We start from the raw sequence: 17324 nt of genomic DNA on the forward strand, positions 1-17324 counted from the left end.
TTCCCACGTAACTTAAAATTTTAATAGATCTTTACAAAAGATAATTTAGTTGTTAAAAATACCAGTATGAAGACATCTAATACATTTTAAAATAATATAAGGTGTATATAACACCATTATATATTATTATTAGAATTCTTATAATTTTGAATAATACTTTGTATTTTGCTTTGCTCCATAGAAACCAATATTCCCAAACTCCAGCAGAAGTGTCGGAGTTGTTTTCGTCAACCATGCAATTGGCAGCGCCATGTGTTTCACTTATCAGCACACATTGCATTCTCCACATAGATGGGTAGTAGTTTAGCCTAGTAAGTGATGCCGATCAAATTAAGTTAAGACAGACAACATACTAGAATAGAAAACCCATTAACTCTTCTCGAAAGAATGATAAGAATGTTGTTATGGAAGTTGCAAGACCAGTGAGATGTTGTTTACTGCTGCCATATGCGTTATTTTCACTACCAACCTTCCTAGCATAATCATTCATACTTAAATAAAAAAAAATGGCATCATAAACGTTGCTTTGATAACTCAAAATCCTCATTCTGCATAATCTCAGTGTACTCTTGGTACAAGAAAAAGGACCGGAAAATGCTGACAATGTTTTTGTTTGATTAGCAGACCTTTTATTTCTAAAGGTGAATATTATTTTCAATTTTAAAATAATCAAACATGAATTTTCTAATCCATTTATCCATCTGCGTAATATATATAGATAGATAAAAAACTATTTATCATTTTGTTCTTTTATTTATAATACCAATATACTACACCACTTATCACTAAATGAATTATTTTTATTAACTTGATAAATATTTCTAACAGTGATTTACCAGTAAATACAGAGGGATAACTATACATTTGAATGTTTAAAATTGTAACACTGTTACATCTAATCAAAGCCTTTTTGCAAGTTTCCAAGAAAAGTATTGTAAAGAAATAAAGGTATTCCTATAGGTACTGATTACAGTCCAGAAACGTAAAGGTTAAAACACCGGGACCGGCATGGCCACGTGGTTAAGTCACTGACTCGTAATCTGAGAGTCGTACTGATTTTGTCACACCAAACATGTCGCTATTTTGGCTGTGAGGGCGTTATAAAAGATGTCAATCCCACTATTCGTTGGTAAAGAGTAACCTAAGAGAGGAGGTATAGTATGACTAGCTACCTCCTCTCTGTTTTAAACGGCTAAATTAGGGATGGCTAGTGCAGATAGCTCCTGAGTGGCTTTGGTTTGAAATTCAACCAAACCATAATTTATCTTTATGAATCAAATTTTATAAATTAATGTGTTTATAAATGTATGTATTTATCATTTGTTTTATATTAGGACACTACTGAAAATTATGCATATAATATTTGTTATAAGTAATTAAAAAAAGCAGACGAGGAATTATATATCATCTATAGCAAAATAATTTATTACGATTTTGCAGTACTTTGTATTAATACCAAGATCTATTATAAAAATGCTCTTAATTCATTGCTGACAGACATATCACAGCTACACAAATCAAGAATAATTCCCATTTGACGTGAAAGACAAATTAATTTGTTTATTAGTATGTTAATTTTCTTCAATATGTGTCTTATATTAAAACTGTCCCTAGACTTCAACATTGAAATCAACGGTTTGATTCCCCACACCAGACACATCTCCGTAGTCTGAGAGGGGATTTACTCTAAAAAAACAAGACGATTGGTATGGTTTGTTTTGAATTTCATAAAAGTTACACGAGGGCTATCTGCTAGCCGTCCCAATTTATAGCAGTGTAAGACTAGAGGGAAGTTAGGTAGTCATCACTACCCACGCCAACTATCGGCTATATTTTAATTAACGAATAGTGGGATTGATCAACTTTATAACGCCCTCATGGCTAAAAGGGACAAGCTTGTTTGGTGTCAGGAGGCTCAAACTGTCCTTCAGATTACGAGACGAACGTCCCAATGCCTGACCATGCAGGTCGAACTTAGTAACGTTATCAGTTAAACCCCGTATTCACATAAAAACGGTATCAATATACAGTGAGCACAGCACACAACTCGCTTATTTTTGTGCTTAATACAACATATAAATAAACCTTTATGTTGAAATTAACGTATTAAATATATCTCAACTTTAAATGATACTCGCTTCTATCTTGGCAAAATTGCAATCGTGTCCTGCATTAGCAGTTTCCATAAGCTCAAGATTAAGTAAGTTTTTTATTTTGTGCACAAACATATTTCACGTTATTCCTTCTTCTAACAATACTGTTTTTGGTTGATACTTTTGCAACAGTCCAACACTACTAAAAAGACATTGTTGTCACACGGTTATCCAAATCCCATGAAGATATGTTTGTTATTTTCTATTCTCTTACTTTTTTTAGACTTTATGTTTTGAATCCCATTGGAAAATAATGGTGGTGTAAATTAAAATATTTAACTGTGATTATTTACAATATTGAAAAACCTTTAGTAGTTTAATGTATTTGATTTAAAAAGCTAAAAGAATTAGGAACTTAAGAGAAATTTGTAATTTAAAACAAGTAAGGCTATTTTAACCTTGATATAAAATTTTGATGTGGGCTACCATTGCATTTAATAGCTTTTGTCTCACTGGCAACAAAACTACAGTAGTGGTTGGAATACTAGTTTGTTATAACAACACATTTATGATATGAAGTTTGTGAATGCTAACTTAGAAAAGGTATTCACTCCATAACAACTGTTATAAAAGTGTTCATCATCTGTTTAGTAACAGAGGTCACAGTCTTTGAATTTATAAGCTAAATTCAGGGTTTTGATTCCCCTTGGTGGACACAGCAGATAGCCCGTTGTTGCTTTGCTATAACAAAACAAACCTTCTGTCCTATGTCTAGAATATTATCTACCATCCACTCACCATATTGTCTGACTGAAATTATATATGAATGAAATCATTAGATCATTAATGCATGTCGTAAACCTTTAAGTCCAAAGTACATGTAGTTTTAAATTATTAATGCATCAGAGGGAGATTTTCATTTTAACTTGTTATATTATATTCAAAGTTTATTTGCAATTTTTCTCTATTTTGTTTCACACAACTTTTTAAATGTTATTATATTATTAGAATATCTCTCCTTTTGTTGAAAACATTGATTATTATCTTAAAATAATAACATTTGGTCAATATAGAAGTCTCGTAAAACTGAAATAATATATATCTTAGACAGCTCATATCATTATGTTTTCATCATCAACTTTGAGGGTATATCAGTTTGAGTGATAGACGTCTTCAAAAAATTTTGGACCCCTTTAAGCGTGGCCAATGAAAGCACTATGAACAAAGTGGATTTTAATTAAGCTATCAATACGTGTTTGTGGGTTTTCTGAACATTAAAACACAGCTGGCTAAGTACAATGTTTTATCACAGACAGACTTAGTGTAAAACAGTACTGGTTGTTTTTTTTTCTGGTCACAATAAGCTACGTTTTTTAGTGGTTGTGATACATGCTTTGTTAAATATGGGGTTTACTACATTGTTAGTGATTATGTTGTGAATTTTATTTCCTGAAGTAAGGTAATTATAGCCTTTAGGTGTTAATTATCATCCCAGGAAAGTAATACAGGAGAATTAGTATGTTGCTATTCTAGTGATGTATAGTTTAGTGCGTTGTGTAATCATGGTATTTGATTTTGTCCTGTTGAGATGTTAATCCAGTGTTTTGGTATCATGAAAATTATAGTCAAAAACAAATATCTACACATTTTCAAACTTTGTTAACTTTTCAAAGTCTATACAATCGCTGTCTTCAGCGATATTTACTTGAAAACTTTAAAGGAACTCAACATTAACAATGCCCCTTAAAATGTGTTCTTAAACATCATAAAAGCAAGAATTTGTTTTCCTTTTAATAACTAAAATATTATGTATAAACATTTGATCATTCATTGACACGAAATGTTTTAACAGTGTGATAATTTACAATTTGTTATCTGACAGTCATTAAATGTTCAATAACAACTCTACTTTGAAGGAATTGCAAAATGACAGGGTTTATAATTTTGTTGTTTTCTGACAATAAATACATTTAATAGGCTGCAAGCTAAGAAGTGATGCATTAAATTAATTCTTGATTCTCCTTTTTAATGTTTATAAAGAATACTTGATTATGAGTTCCAATAAAATTGCCAGGTTTATCAGCAGCTTTTTTCAACATCCAGATACCTACCTTGTAGCTTAATTTGGAAAATGTCACTACCACCAGCTTCTTGATATACATGGAAATTATCAGTAGGTCTTCAAAGAAATTATTATTTTGATCAACTGAGCCCCTGACATAATGTGATTGGGATTAACTTGTTCCACTTGCTGGTAATATCAACAGTTAGGTTACCACAGACCTGTAATTTCTTAGTATACATATACAGTAAATGCCATTGAAATAATGGACTTTGTGTAATTTGATTACTGTACCTATTTGAGCAGCTGTTTTATACAGGGTGTAATTCTAATGCAGGGTATAAGAATGTAAGAACAGATACATTTTATTATGTAGTATATATAGCTGCAAATCTACAATATGACTTAAATGAGTCTTACATATTATAAAGATCATCTGATTGTAAGCACTTGCCTGTAATGGCAAATTCATTGCTTTGACTTTAACCCTCTGTTCCTATTTCTTGAGACGTCTCTGAACTAAGTAGTTCAGGCATAGTAGATATTTTATTTTTACCTATAACATTGAATGAACATTTCTTAAAAAGTTGTAGAAGTTGCTATTTAGATGTTTTCTTGTAAAAGACACATAAAAAGTTCAACTAACATAAGTTTCAGTATACAATGATAAAGAGAAAAAACAAAGAAACATGCAAATCCAGGTACATATTGTAATGATTAAGGAAAACACTAGGAAAAAAATATTAAAAAACCATTAGATAAGTGATAAGGTTAAATATAGTCTTAACATTGTTTAATTTTAGAGAGTAACTTGTTACCGAACCTTATTTCATGATATTCTTTTACCGTGTCAAACTGAGTCTTCCAATGCTTTGTAACATTAAAATCAATAACATATAAAAGTATGTATCATTTAATGCTCTGATCATTTAGTGAAATAACTACATAAAATTTCAACTTACATATTGAGTTATAATGTCACCCAACCTTTGTTCACTGACACATTTGTCATGAAACATTGGTTGACTTTGGGGTAATGATCTGTTAGAGCCGTTCGGACTCCCGAAGGACAAGGCGCTGAGGTCATTAGCATTGTAAAACTGGATCAAGTAATAGACAATTTACCGACTTTGTTCAAGTACTCGTGTAATGTGCGTTCTGATTACTGATTTACAGCATATAATGTTCATTTCACAACGTTCATCACAATGTTACATAACAACGTCATTTTCGATAGTGACTGCATTTTGACGATTTCATAACACGTTATGGTATAATGACCAAATCACAACCAAATTGTGGCGACACATGATTGCAACTGTCATATATGGGACATGGACATTACTTGTTAAGATGGGAAAACATGTGCATTCCCTCCTCCTTGTGATGTTCATCAGTCTGTCTCCCAGACCTAAGCATCAAACCTGGAATTTCATTTAAAACACTAATAAAGTATTTTAATTAGTAAAGAATACAGCTCATAATATATTTTGTTGAAAGACCTCCATATGAAACAAGCATTTCTTCATCAGCGTAGAAGTATTCAGAATCCATTATGATATTATAGCATACTGCTATACACGCCCCATTCCATCCCACAAACAATGAGGCGTTCGCTCAGATTCGCAACAAACTGCATCAGTGTTCAGAACAGCTCCCCTGATGTAGAATCTGTGTGTATACAATAACACACACCAACAAATTTTCAGTGAAGCATGTCAGGAACAGATATGATAACATCTACGTTTACATCCTATTTAGGCATTTAGAGAAGTTGGCTACAAGCGATCTTAACAAATATGATAAAAAAACTAAGGAAATTTGATTTTAAGATTTATATGTGTAGAAACCATAAGTATATTGCAATCTTGTTTTTCATGAATACTGGATTTTCTACAGCATTTAAGAAATTTAACCTGCATGGCATATTAGTACATTAGTTCTTAATTTCAATTAAAACATTTTAATATGTTTTAATGAATACCTGGATTTGGTAAATCATGTTGATGTGTTTCTTACGAACACCTGGATTGGTATAATATCTGAGTACGAATCATTGGTAAATTATATTGAATTTAAAACAAAACCTGGATTTGTATAATTATATTATGTTTTTGTGAATACCTTGGATTTTATCACATATCTGAATGGCTGTATATTCTTGTCTATTATATTTCTTTCTTATATTGACATCTGGATATCCGCATGAATACTTGAAGCTGGTATAGTATTTTTTTGTGTAACTAAAAAAAACATTTGGTTTGTTATGTTTTGGTGATTTTTTATCTTGTTCTTGTTATTTCGGTTTTCCAATTGTTATTTGCTTATGTATTTGAAATAATATTGCAGGATACAAAAGTGAAGTTATTTATTTCTAAAATTTTAATGTATTCTGTTTGTTTGATTTTGTTTGATGAATCCATTAACTAGTTTGCTCGATGTTATTTAAAAAATTGAAAATCTTATATCTTTTAGAATGCTTTGTGTAAATGTAAGAATAATACAGTAATTTTAGCCATCAAAATACTTTGATTTTACGAATCATGTTCATTCCAACATAAATCTATTTATTGAATATTATTTGTGTTACATTAACATGAATAGTACATAGTATCTGAATCATTGCAATATTTTGAAGTTTGATTTAGTTATTAATATTTTAACTTCAACTGCATCATAATACATTTTATATAAGCTTTTGTAGAATTCGTCTGTATTTAAAGATTATGGAAACAGTATTGTTTACATAAGTTTAATTAAATGGTAAAACTACATGGAAACTAAATGTCTTTATAGTTTTTCTTATATGAAGCAGAGTAAGCTTATGACAGGTTTGGCATTATATTTACGTCAAAATTATACGTACGTATTACTAATGTTTACCTGACGAATAGTGTATTATTTTTGACATTATAAGCGTTATGACTGAAAGTGGGCTGTCTGTGTTTAGAGTGTCGAAACCCGGTTTTAGCGTTTTAAGTCCGTCCAAAAAAAAGCTGATTTTTTTTATTTTTTATTGGCCTTTCATCTGGCTTGATGTTTAAACTTAATTTATGAAGTAAATTAAAATCACTCAAGACCATACAATGCCAATTTTAATTAACTTTAACTCAGGCTAATATAAAGAGAATAAGGATCAAAGAGAATTTTAACTAAATCTTTGATCTCTGTGTTGCTAAATTTAAACATTTAACCGCGGAAAAATCTAACGTCCTCGTAAGCTATCGTCTAAAGAATGGTTTGTTTTTTCATGCTATGAACACTTCAAATAGGTAGTTTTTTTTCGACAATAAGCGTTTATCTCAGTTTTCAGTTCTGAAGGTTTGTTACTTAACTCTTGAAACTAAAATTTAATAGTCCGTTTTCTGACTATGATAATGCTGGCAATTCTGAAATTTCTTCAACAAACTGGCAGTCACTGTTAGAATACAAATATAAACAAGAATTTCCTCAAAACTTCATCCAAATATATCCCCGAGGAGAACCAAAATATGAACAGAATGGCATTTCTGTAATTGATATTATCTAAACATAATTAACAATGTTCTTATCCTGCCAATATCTAGTCTAACAGTATTTGCAAGAATAAAATTATGAACCATTTAAATGGACATATATTTAAAATTAAATTATTCCGACAGCTTTGGCAACAATAAGACTTTCTAATTACATTTTAGAGACTGTAGAAACAACAAATCTTTATGCAACTTGCTGCAATCCCAAGTAATGAAACCAAAGGCTTTCTTATTTTTAGAACTTAAGTATTTAAGGCTTCCCTAAATCACAGACATCTAATTTAATCAGTTGAAAATGATCTTCCAAAACAAAGCATTCAATCTGTATTTGGTCACTTATGAGTGTTTCTTTGATTTCCTTTTAAATAATTATTTCAACAATTATCACCATTAAATTTCTGTTGAAAATACATTAAACTCAATTATGTTCATTTTCCTCCATAAGTAACTCACCTTGTGGCACTTTGTGGTGCATCCAAATAAAGAAATTAGGAGCCTTTGGTAACAGATTTTCATGTAGGAAATCCAAATATTTTAAACCCTGACATTTTGATTCAACCTATGTCATGAAGTAAAGTTATCAAACTTTACTGTTATTGATGCACAGATCAACAGTTTTTTGAGTCTGTTACACAATAAGGACAAATCTTTTTATAGCATTAAAACTGATGCTTACAATTTTCTAACTTATTATCAGTGTCTGTACTCTTTCATCTAGTTAAAACCGATGTATGAAAAATGTATTTTCTTAGGTGAAAAGTTTCAAGCAATAACTTTAGTTGAAACGAGTAAAAACAAATAAATTCATTAAGGAAAAGTAAAAATAAAAAATTAAACTTGTGTTCCTTACAGCATTGTACATTTCTATTTCCACAATGTCTATTCCCTTGATTACTCAATTTTCTGTCTGTAATTGTAAAACCAAACATCCAAAGTGCTCACAGAAAATGTTTTTAAACTAAAAAAATTAGCTCCCAACCACTCAAACAGCTGTACAGTAAAACACAATGAAATAGTATTTATTTCAATAAAACAACAAGTTAAAAGCAGTGCCTCATTAGTGTTTATGGAAAGCACTAAATTGCTTTAAAATCTTATTAACTCCATAAGATCTAGATATCGTTTTCCAATGATTAAAAAACAGTTACATGCCAATAGGTTGAAATAAATGTACTTATGTTTTATTCTGACCGCTACCATGTAAATCAATAAACTGTAATAAAAAAGGAGAAATTAAAATGTTGCTGGATGCAATACCACAATCACAAACAAGGAAAGAGTAAAATAGTTTTGAATTTTAACGAAAGGACAGTTTTAAAAATGAGCTGATCCATTATTTTACAAAACAAAGGAAAGAATTGTATTCAAATAATGAATCCTGGATTTGTAAATTATACAGATTGTTTTTATATGTATGTTTTAATGGGTAAATAATATTAAAATTTGGTAATCAGGTTGATGTGTTTTTAACGAATACCTGGATTTGTTTAATTATGATGATGTGTTCTTAATGAATATTGGATTTGAGAAAATGGTCATTGAGAAAAAATACCCAGATTTGATAAAAAAGGAGGAAAACTTTTATGATAACATTTTCATTCAGTTAAAATTGATTGAATTAAATTTTGTTGAATGAGGATTTTTAAAACAACAAACCAAAATACCAAATTATAAATTTAATCAAAAATGCGTTTAAAATTTGCATGAAAACAAACTTATTATATTTATTGAAGTGTTTCAATTGATTTAAAATGTACAAGCAAAAAAGTAAGATATTGTTTGGTCAGGATAAATTGTGGGATGCAATTTGTAAAGCTTTGCTAAGAAATATTTATTACATACAGAGAATTGTTAAATGCAAAATACAAAATATCTGAATATAATTTGAACATTTTCACTTGACCAAAAGTTATTAAAATCACTTTATGACAGTTTGAATTACCAAATTAAGGAACTTTTCAAAGACTGATATAATAAACTAATAAAATTAACTCGAATGAAAGGCGTCTATTCATGTATATATATATCAACGACACATATTTTTTCGAAGACATATGTAATAAAGTTTAACGACAGCAAACAGTAAGGCCAAATTATTTAATTACAGGTTTTTTTTTCCTTTTTTTTGAACCATAATTCATAAAGTTCATGCTATTTCTAGTATCTCTACCATCACACTATTGGTTTAAATTTCAAGGTCTGTTTTTATAAAAACACAAGAAATTAAGGATCGTTACGAGTTTTAACTTAAGTAATTTAAAAACAATTCTTGTTAATGAGATCTAACTAACTAATTATTCATAAAATGTCGTATAAAACTGTCTGTATTCTAACTACACATAATTGTTGCACATTATTTTTATAAAGGAAGGAAGCTTGTTTCACGAAAATTGGTGATGACAGAGAACTTGACTCACGAAAGTTGGTATTAGAGAAAAAATTCCGATATTTGAAGAAACTAGTTTTTTAAAAAGAATTCACAGGACGTAATATTTACTAAAAAATTGGTTTAAGGGTTTTTTGTCATTATATTGCAGTACATACACGTGTGCACACATTTTCAGGTTCACTCTCCATATAAAAATAACGTTGTAACCAAACATAGAAGTTAATTAAAGTCATTTACAAATGTCACGTTTTTTTGTGATTTAAGTCTTAGTGAATTCTACAACATACAAGAAAATACATTAGCAATTTCAGGTTTAAAATATTAATAAGGATTTCTGCCCGCAAATAAAGAAATCTGTTCCACAACATTTCAACAACACTATATCTGTTATAACCAGAGCGAATAATTATTAGTGGTTTACGTGTCGTTAATGTTGACTACATTTTGTTATAAAAGTTTATATAAGTTTGTTGACAAATACAAGATAACGTGAGTTAAAAGCTTAGTCTGCTTTTAAGAAAGACAGCGCCATCTGATTTTTTTGTTATAATTACGGTTTAAATCAGTTAAAATAATTAAAAAGATATTCATATTTTAAATCCAGACTTGTTTATGTAATGGCGATACCCACATACACATACATATATACATACATACATACATATATATATAGAGAGAGCGATCTATACATTCCAAAATGTCAGCTCTTGTAATCAAGTGCAGAAATAAAGTAAATATTAATGAATAATATATATATATTGAACCAAGCCTTGTTTGAATCTTAAAGCTAAAAACCTAATTTTCTAAATTAATTTATACTGCTGTGTTCAATATAAAGTTCTTAAAAGAAAGTTGACACATAATTTTATTAACTATAACCTGAAGGTAACATCTCGAGAGATGGTTTGTCTTTTAAAAACCTATTTCTACTCTAAAACTGGTTAATATATTTCACTAATAGAATCCTAACTTGAGAATTAAGTTATATATTAGTTCTCTAAACGTACTTAACTGTTGCAGAAAAGTGCTTATGTATCAAACTTAAATTAACAAAAACGATACATGAAATTCTCAATATAAACGGACTGTTTGAAATCCATTTTTTTAAATTGAAAAAAAAAATTGTGTCCTATAAGAAAATACGAATATTATAACTGTGTATGTCACTTTGTCCAATAGATGTGGTTCGTTCTAGGGTTCACATATGTTCTGAGAGAAAGAAATCACAAATACACAGCGATTCTTAACAAACTTGCACATATTGTTCGAATTACCATTCTCCACTTTGCACATTTAATATAAAAATTGTCATCATACGAAACGTCACACCAGTGCTTATACTGTTCACGAATCGTTTTTACGATATCGGCGAAACATCAAAACCTTCTAGTCTAATAATAATTAAGTACGGGCATTCTACATTAATTTGGTCTCCATGAGGAAAGGTACTATTGGTCCCAATGGACGTCTACTCATGAACAGATTGCTCTAATGCCTTTTTAGATTTCCTTTGCACTAAATTCGTCAGCGTATAAAATTGCTCTTTATCTCTAATATCAATACTTGTGACGTGTTCGAAATAGCAAGGAAGAGAAATATCACATTTTTAGGGTAACTTTATTTTTTTTTCAACTTCCTGGAATTTTTCCCTTTAGCTTTAGGAACGGATAAAGATATATTGAGAGGGTCCGACGTCAGTAGGTCGACTTGTTCGTGAAACTATCTGGCAGCTGTTTTGTTTTCGAAACCGAAACCACCCATTTGGTGGTTTCACAGGATCGGTGGAAAGGAACATGGTGTGAAAAGTATTATCTTGGGCCTCGCAGTTCGTCAAATTGTCAATGACATCATGCCAAAGAATGAAACCTGTGCATTTTTCGGCGAGGACCAGTTTCAGTCTTCGTTGAGTTCGTGCTTTCGTTTCTCCTTCATCAAACAGCAGGACAGGGATACCTGTCAGGGCTAACTGCCATTCTTCCTCTGGCTTTCTCAAATACAGATTGGCCAGACACTGGCACACAAACACAAGTGTTTTGTGGCTACGAAAAACCGTTTCGACTTGGGCTATGTCAATTCGCTGCATAAGTTATTTAATTCATCTTCTAAATCCTGTCGAAAATCCGCATCGTCAAATAACCACAACTGATACTTTTGTCTGTGTCCTCTACATTAATTCGGCCCAGAGTATCATATTTTTCTGTCAGTTTTTGTCCGGCTACCTTTTCTTTGGAAGATGGTTCGTGTGAAGCTTCTGAGTAGATGATATTATCTGGATAGTTCGTATCTGGAATACAGAAAGTTCTATTTTCTGAACATGACTTCACAAAGTCATCTTTTTCACAAGAAGTATGTTGAATATTTGACATATGATCAGAAATTTCCATGTTTATGCCATTATTTGAAATCTTTTTTCCTTTATGAATATTTAATGAATTAATTCTTTCTGTTCGTCTAAACTATGAAAGGTGGAGATCCTTCTATAAAACTCAAATATTTTACACAAAAACCTTGAAAGACGTTGAGTGTATACCTTAATATCTGTATAATACTTCGTGTGGTAGATTTCTTCAGGAACTTGTGACATAACCTCCAAATAATACAAGATTGTTTTTTCTCCCTGTAAATAATAAAAAACGCAACAGTTAATACATTTTATTTTTATTTTTACTAGATACACAAATTATTTATATACATTCGCATGAACGAGGTTTATGTGAACTTGTATGAAGCAACACTCTAGTAAAGTTAATTTTAAACAGAAATTTATTTTGTACCAACAATCTGAACAATATTATAAAATTTATTTCATTTCTGAATTATTTCATGTTATATCTCTGAAATCATTATCGACATTAAAAACTACGGAATTTTAACACTGACTTTCCGAAAAATAGGCTACTCTAATGTCTGTAATAAAATAGAGTATTTACGATTGAAATGAATACAATGTTACAATACTTTACACAGATACCGAAACATATGTGAAATCTCTTTTATGGCTAGTCCTGTTTTAATAACTATTTATTGTCCGTGATAACGAAAAATCCACTTGAAGTAAAAATGTATTATCAAGATGGCTGGTACGAGTATTGAAACTTTAAGTAAAGTAAAGTGAAGAACAACATTTCGACATTCTTATGTCATTTTCATGTCAACAAAGAGAAGTTGCAATGATTTTAATGTTGTATTCTTTTTATTGTAAATAAATATTTATACAAAAATGACGTTTTTAGATTATTTAAAGGTGGGGTAATATTACAGGTATTATTCTCGAACTGATAACTCATTTTCAAAGTTATAACTGCAATGAAAGACTGTTCTACAACTTACACTCAGAGTTATAACTGCAAACAAAGGCCTATTCTAAAATATTCTAATAATTAGCTCTCCAAAGTGGTATCTAATGGTCAGTGATACCGTGAAATATATTCTGAAGTTATTGTAGGTTTTTCTAGTAATGGCAAAAGATAAATATTATGAAGGCAAGAACCCTCTGTGATTCCCCCAGTAGCACAGTGGAATGTCGGCGGACTTATACCACAAGAAACCGGGTTTTGATACCCATGGTGGGCAGAACACAGATAACCCTTTGTGAATTTTTGTGTTTAATAACAAACAACAATGGCAACCCTTTGTAATAACCCAACATTTATTTTCGAATTGATGAACTGGAAATTCTAGGATAAGAAGGAATCCGTTTCCAGAAATACAGTATTAACCTAGTACGCTACTAATAACTTATTACGTTATTGAATTGCTCCGAAAAATTAAAGGTTACTAAAATAAATAAGAAGGAATCTTTAATATCCACAACACTTGGAACACTTTTAGGCAGGGATAATCTACTAGTCGATTTATTAGCTATATTTTTCTATGTATAGGCAATACCAAGCATACAACCCGATTCAACTTTATTACTCAGCACGTTATCTACTCGCCTACCCTCAAATAGAAATTCTTTTAGGCACGATTAGAGTAGATTCATCTATGAGACTTTGGACGTGATCAAATACGTCAGTCGAAAGGGTTTGATCTTCCGAGTTCAAAACTGCAATTAAATCTCAAATCCATCAAGAAATGACGAAGCTGTGAGCTAAACGTTTGTGCTTTTAAAAACAACAACTTAGAGGTGTACTACGAACCGCTATGCCGCGGCTAAAAATAACAGTAAGAGCTAGTTAGTATTGACCCTACAATACTGATAAACAGTATGTTTTCAAGGCGATATCGGTACAAAGATATCAGAAAATAGTATTACGATTTTAAACAAAAGGTTAAAGAGCAAAAGGAAATAAATCTTAATTATCTGTATCCACATAATTATTCCTGTTATCGCTGATTAAACACGAAAAATAATTCACGTTAACTACTAGTTTTAGAGAAAAGTTTGGAACGAAGATTCGAATCTTGCACAATAGCGGTGTACGTGCGAGACAGGTTTCAAACGTTCAACGAGTTTTTTAACGTTATTAGAGCCAAATCAACTTTAGGGTTAACACCTATCTTCCAGTTCACGTCGTATTACCTTATAAGACGGAAACAACGTTTCCAATCAAGCATGTACTTCCAAATATTTGTTTAATGTTCTTGTTCAGTTACTTACTCCTTATTTCGCCAGCCCTTATTTTTTTCACAGGTACAACTTAAATACCTTGATTGCATGACATTGAAGGGCTATTCGAATTTACAGCTCCCAGCCAAGTTTACAAAATTCTCTCTAAAATGTATATCATATAACGTGAATAGTTAGTTGCACGAAGTGAAGGCTTATATTAGCGTAAGTCTTCATGTTCTTACACTGTCCACTAGCGTGGGGGGCTCTCACTAACACAGAAGTAATCTTTCAGGCTCATCAAGATAAAAATGAGAGTTCGATAAGCGGTGGGCACAGTCAAATATAGTCCGTTATGTAGCTTTGCATTTAACAAGAGACAAGTGAGCACAACCGTTAGTCCAACTAATTTTATCATATTGAGCAATTATATATTTCTGCCTAAAACTAGCGGAAGTATTTTGAATTTCTTTTAAAGGGCCCTTCACGCGAAGCATCAAGTTTGACAGTGTAACCTGCATTCTTTAGCAATGTTTCAGCCCTTATAGATGCCATCTTTAAAACACATGCTTTACTAACAGGAGCTAAGTGTACGATTTTTAACCCAAGATAACAAAATGTAGTAACTGAAAAGTACAGTTAACACATAATCGCTGCCTATATTTACTTTGTACAACCTCTAGAATGGCCTGAACGAGTCCGAAACGCTTGGAGACCAAAGTACGACAAAAAAAAAAATAAATTCAACTTTAATCAATGAATGTAGTCATGCTTGATTGATTTTAATCCATTAATTTTAAACAATTATGTTATAACTTTTTTACGGTTTGTTTTACGTAATCAATGCCAGGGTAAAAATATTTCTTCCAATCTCAAAAATCCTGACTACTGTTAACACGCTACTAATAACCTACAATGTAAAATAAGACTTGTAACCATATAATAACAAAGTAATATTTGATTGGTGTTACATGTAAACAGCTATACTGGAGAAACTTGTTACTAAAGGAATTTGAACTTAAAACAAATAAAAAAGTCTCATAAAAGTAAAAACTATTATGAAATATATGTCGCCAGGAGACAACAGTTAAACTGTACTAGTTTTGTCTCAGCAATTTAGGTAATAGAAATATTTCGTGCACACTTGTACAAACAGATGCTATTGAAAACTATCTAAACAATTTGACACGTGAAGACTGCTTTTATGAAAGTCTTTTAAAACCCGACAAGTACAAGCGATTGATCTCCCATCAAGACTTAACCCAAGGGCATAGGGTCAGTGAAATCTCATAGTCAAAAGGCGACGGAGTCTCAGCTCAGTGAGGGTCAAAGCTGTGTAGGGAACGGCCACTAAGAGAAATAATTTTGTTTGTTTCGGATATTTACAAGGGCTATCTGGGTTAGTAGTCCCTAATTTTAAAGTGGCTACAACAGCGCTGACATCCAGCCCTTGAGCCACTCTAATAATGTCATTTCAATGTCGCTCTTTTGACACAGACCCAAAGTGCGAGGCGCGATTTTAAGGCAACATGTAAGACCTCCGATTCACAGTCCAGAACGCTGACCACTGTCCAGTCAGTCACGTGATAAATTACTTTTGTTTTTTCACATATTACGTCTAAAGATTTAATTGCTTGCTTGTTTGGAATTAAACACAAAGCTACACAATGGGTATCTAAACCCGGTTTGTAGCGGTGCAAGTCCGCACATACCTGTGGCACTGGGAGGGACGTGTAAAGAGAAACAAAACTAAGACACTTAGCACCTTTTCAGCAAAAGCTCGTTTCTCAAACACAACAAAAGTAAACAACTTAAGTAGAATGTATCTTTTATTGATTTCAATGCTGCAAGTGATAACAATTCTGATAGCACATATAAAGTAAAATTCGAATTTTAAAAACCTTCGACAGCATACAAATAGCCCTTCACGAAACATTGCGTTTAACAACAAACAAACAACTTACTCCATTCACTTTATAAAAAGATCCATAGTGGGACAGAGATAAGTGTATCGATTTTCAACACGGTTGATACCCCCGCTGAATATGCTCTACAATAAACATATAAATCATAATAAACAAACACTTCATAATATTCAAGATATAAAACACTCGTTAATAAGTGGCCTTGACGTTAAGCTTTAACTTTTAGGTAGAAAAATAGAAAACTTCAACGAAATATTGGTTTTGTTTTCTTTTCGAATTTCGCGCACATTTACACGAGGGCTAACTGTATTAGCCGTCCCTAATTTAGCAATGTAAGAATAGAAGGAAGGCAGCTTGTTATGACCACTGACCGCCAACTCTTGGGCTACTCTTTTACCAACGAATTGTGGGTTTGATCGAGACACTATAATGGCCCTACGGCTGAAAGGGCGAGCATGTTTGGTGAGACGGAAATTCGAACCCGCGATCCTCGCATTACAAGTTAAGCGCCTTAACCACCTGGCCATGCAGCGCCAGAAGAATAGTAAACTTCAAGGAAATATTGGTTTTTGTTTGGTTTTTGAATTTCATGCACAGCTACACGAGGGCTATTTGTTCTAGCCGTCCCTAATTTAGCAGTGTAAAACTAAAAGGAAGACAGCTAGTCATCACCACCAACTCTTGGGCTACTCTTTTATCAACAAATAGTGTGATTGACCGTGACATTATAACGCTCCCACGACTAAAATGGCGAGCATGTTTGGTGCGACGGGTATTCGAACCCGCAA

General features: G+C 31.6%; 1 protein-coding gene across 47 annotated transcripts in view; it reads right to left on the bottom strand.

Moving 5' to 3' along the window:
- Window positions 1–17324, bottom strand: part of LOC143242663 (dynein axonemal heavy chain 7-like) — a 619118-nt gene that overhangs the window by 558366 nt on the left and 43428 nt on the right. For 20 of the 47 annotated variants that reach the window (XR_013023083.1, XR_013023079.1, XR_013023087.1 and 17 more), the window contains one exon: window positions 16576–16661. The exons of 4 other annotated variants lie outside the window; for them this stretch is intronic. The gene's annotated coding sequence lies outside the window, so the exon portion shown is untranslated. Of the gene's footprint in view, window positions 1–10501; window positions 12344–12589; window positions 12677–16575; window positions 16662–17324 lie in introns of those variants that run through there. 23 more of the 47 variants (XR_013023105.1, XR_013023104.1, XR_013023093.1 and 20 more) reach the window with 5 other exon arrangements.

This window comes from Tachypleus tridentatus, unplaced genomic scaffold, assembly GCF_004210375.1.
Source record: "Tachypleus tridentatus isolate NWPU-2018 unplaced genomic scaffold, ASM421037v1 Hic_cluster_2, whole genome shotgun sequence".
In the NCBI taxonomy this organism is placed as follows: domain Eukaryota; kingdom Metazoa; phylum Arthropoda; class Merostomata; order Xiphosura; family Limulidae; genus Tachypleus; species Tachypleus tridentatus.